The sequence below is a fragment of the Manis javanica genome, chromosome 14 (genome assembly GCF_040802235.1).
Source record: "Manis javanica isolate MJ-LG chromosome 14, MJ_LKY, whole genome shotgun sequence".
Lineage (NCBI taxonomy): Eukaryota > Metazoa > Chordata > Mammalia > Pholidota > Manidae > Manis > Manis javanica.
Window position 1 is genome coordinate 42512826 of NC_133169.1, and position 4223 is coordinate 42517048.

The window sequence follows — 4223 nt, forward strand, 5'->3', positions numbered from 1 at the left end:
TAACAACAGATACAATTTGTCTAACCAGGAGATTCAGCATTTATTCTTCTGCACCTATACAAAAAAGTAAATTATTCTTTTATTGTTTGTTCACTGGTAAAATTTATTTAAATGATTTACCATGTATTTGTTTTTTATTATTTGTTTTTTTTGTACATAACGTAAAGTGGGGTTGTGAAGATGGTTGAAAAGGTAACAGATAAAGAGGTACAGACTTCAAATTATAAAATGAACTGGGCATAGGAATGGAAGTGAAAAAAAATGATTATAAAAAATAGCACAGTAATACGGTGGTTGGTAGCGGGCTGTAGATGGACCATGGCAAGACTTGCTGGGAATGTGGGTAAGTACTGAGTCACTATGTTTGTTGTACATCTGAAACCAATATAATGTTGTACATGAACAATATTCCCCAAAATTACATACAGTGTAAAATAAATAGCTACTGCCTTTGAGATACTTAGAATTGAGATAGTGCATAAAATTGTAAACATTGAAATAATAAAAGCAAAATAACGTAAATTCCCATCAGTTTCAAGAATCCAAAACAGCTATATCACTGAGTTGTGAAACTTCAAATGCTAGTGAAAGATCCACAATGGTTTTAATGAGGAGGTGAATTTTTAAACATCTCTAGTCTCAGAGGGCTTCCTCATGGTAAGGAACTGAGGATGAGTATTCCAAGCAAGAGCATGAAGTCAGGAGATGTCTTTAACAACAGTTCTAATAAATGGCATATTTAATTAAAATATAAGTAACATATTCATCACGAACCACACACAATGACTTGCCAAATTTCTAATCAATAGTCCCCTTGGCTTTTTTCTCTAACCCATTTTTTGCCTTCCTTCCCTCCAGAGAGACCTCCGTGGAGAGAGGGGGTGGATGGCTACAATCTCACCACCGTGACTCACTTTATCCTCACGGGGCTGTTTGACCTCCACGAGGTGCACTATCCTCTCTTTGTGGTCTTTGCCATCACGTACCAGGTCACCTTGGTGGGAAACGGGGCCATTCTCTTGGCCATCTGGATGGAGAAGAAGCTGCACACACCATGTATTACTTTCTGGCCAATCTGTCCCTCTTAGACATATTCTGCCCATCAGCTACTATCCCCAAGATGCTGGACAACCTACTGACTGGGAATTACAGCATTTCCTTCCTGGGTTGTGCTTTGCAGCTTTATTTCCTGGTGGCCCTGGTGGTGACTGATGTCTTCCTTCTCTCTGTCATGGCTTATGACTGGCACGTGGCCATCTACTTCCCCCTCCGTTACACCCTCATCATGACAAAGGCTCGCTGTGCCCAGCTGGCAGCAGGGTTTCTCCATTCCCTCCTCCACACAGTGTCCACCTTCTGCCTGTCTTTCTGCAAGTCCAATCGGGTTAACCAGTACTACTGTGATAACCCCTACTGGTGATCCTCTCCTGCTCATCCACCTACATGGCAGAAATGCTTGTTTTAGTGGCAGGAGGTGTCTCAGGAATTGGTGCCTTCCTAACTACCTTCATCTCTTACATTTACATCATATCCACCATCCTAAAGATACAGTCTCTGGAAGGGAAGTACAAAGCCTTCTCCACCTGTGCCTCCCGCCTCCTGGTGGTCTGTTTGTTCTATGGCACAGTCATCTTCACCTACATTCATCCCTCTTCAAGTCACAACTCCCCAGTCAGGGACAGACTCATCGCCATGCTCTACAGGGTTATCACCCCAATGCTAAACCGCACAATCTACAGCTTGAGGAACACAGAGGTGAAAGGGTCACTCAGCAGGTACTTATGTCACTGAGCATGTTTACAGTGAGTGTAAAAGTAAAACAGAAAAAGTCGGTACTCATTTTAGAACACATTTTTAAGGAGAATTCATAGACAATAATTTTATTTGACACATAGAATGCACTTATGCACACTGAAATTTATAAACATGCAAACATCCACATGATTTTAGTTTATCTGAAAGCCTACATATCTATATATGCATATGTGTATCTCAATCCAAGGGGAACTTAAAGTATATAACCTCAAAATAAACCTTTTCATGAGTAGCAGAGAATACTAGTTACAGTAATATAAGGATAAACTGAGCTTATCTTTTAAGGTAATTAGAATTTATGTTCATAGGCATATCCATATCCATAGCTAAACCTATACTACCTTTTTTTATATCTACATTTACATCTATATCTAAATGTGTATTCATAGATCTTTGTTTTTCTTCTTTTCCACATGTGATTGAATGCCTGTGCTCTCTCCATAAAATTTTCCTTTTGCTCATCCTGCCTTTTTTTTTTTTGCTTCTACTTACTATGTATTTATCTGCTTTTCTCCCTCTTTCTGTGACCCTGTACATTCTTAGACCTACCTGTCTCTCCAAAGAGAGGACTTATTTTATCTCTGATTATCTAATTTAGTTCAATAAATTACTCTCATCTTACTCTCAACATGATCAAAATTGAAAGCACCATTTTCTAACACAGACACACACACACATACACAAACCACAAACACTCCTTATCAGTTGCTGTGTATTTTTAGTATCAGTATTCTCCAGCTACAGGGACTAAAATCCCTGAAACTAGTCTCTCATTTAGATACAGTAATTATTACGGAGAAATGGACACGCATAATTTATAATTGTATCATTTTCCCCACCATTACTGAGATAGAGTTGACATATAATGTTGTATAAGTTTTGGTGTGCAAAATGATAGTTTGATATATTTGTTGCAAAATATTTGACACCATAAGGTTGGTTAACACATCTACCACCTCTATTTTATGACACTATCCTTTCTCCATTGTGTTTCTTGGCTGCCTTATCAGATATTAGCTGCCCATATATGTATGTTTACTTCTGGCTTTTAATTCTATTCCATGGGTCTATGTGTCTATTATAAGGTTTTGTTGGCTGGTACCACACTCTTTTGCATAATATAGCTTCATAATATAATTTGAGGTAAAGAAGAGTGATACCTACTCTGTACTTTTTTCAGTAGTGTTTGTAACTTAAGGTTCTTTTTTATTCCATATGATAAGAGTTTTGATTTCTATTTATGTGGAAACTGACACTGGAAGTTTGATGGGAATTGTATTGAATCTATAGATAACTTTGGGTGGTGTGTTCATTTTAACAGTATGAATTCTTCTTATACATGATGGGATATTTACATGTATTTGTATCTTTTTAAAATTTATTTTATCAATGTCTAATAATTTTCAGTTTATTGACCTTATACCTCCTTGGCTAAATTTAGTCTTAGTATACTTTTGATGCAATTGTAAGATATGTCTCGTATCTTTTATACATAAATTATTAATGTATCAAAATGTATTAGATATTTGTATGTAGATTTGTATCCTGTGTGTTTAGTTTTTTTGTTTAATACTTTCTGATGGAATCTTAGTGATTTTCTTTCTCTTGTTAATGTCAGTTTTTATCAATGCACATATACTAAAATGCACATTTCTTACTGCAGAGATGGAAGAATTTTGATGTTTATATGCTCATGTAATGATCACCCAGATTAGGATAAATAATCTTCTTTCTCTCTGAGACTTATTTCACTTAGCAAAATACCCTCTAGGTCAATCCATGTCATTGAAATGCAAAAATTAATTTCTGGGGGTTTTTTTGTCTTAAGTATTTTTCTATAAAAAGTACATCATCTGCAGAGACAACATTAATACTTCTTTTATTATTTGGATATTTGTCAATCTTTTCTTGCCTAATTGCTAGGACTCCAATGTTTTGTTGAATAGAAGTCACAAAAGTCAGAACTGTTTTAGGATTTTTGCATCTATGTTCATCAGGGATATTGACGGCAGTTTTCTTCCTTGTAGTTTCCTTATCTTGCTCTGTATCAGAGTAATTATGTCCTTGTGAAATGGATTTGGTGATGTTCTCTCCTCTTAAAATTTTTGCAAGCTCTTGAGAAGGATTGGTATTAATTCATTAATGATTACTAGAATACACTAATAAATACGTTAGTCCTAGGAGTTTCCTATTTTTAAGATTTTATTATTAATGATTCAATCTTATTATTGGTCTGTTAACATTTTCTATATTTTCATGATTCACTCTTGGTAGAAAGTGTTTCTAGGAAATGTGTCCATTTGTTCTTGTTTAGACCATTTTTAGGCCTGTAATTGTTCATGTTAGTCTCTTATGATCCTTTGTAATTCTGTAGGATTAGTTGTAATGTTTCTCTTTACATCTACTAT

The 4223-nt window shown here is 35.6% G+C and overlaps 1 pseudogene; it reads left to right on the forward strand.

The window, feature by feature from the left end:
- The first annotated feature begins 318 nt into the window (after nucleotides 1–318).
- Nucleotides 319–1791, forward strand: LOC108406930 (olfactory receptor 5V1-like; annotated as a pseudogene).
- Nucleotides 1792–4223: the final 2432 nt, after the last annotated feature.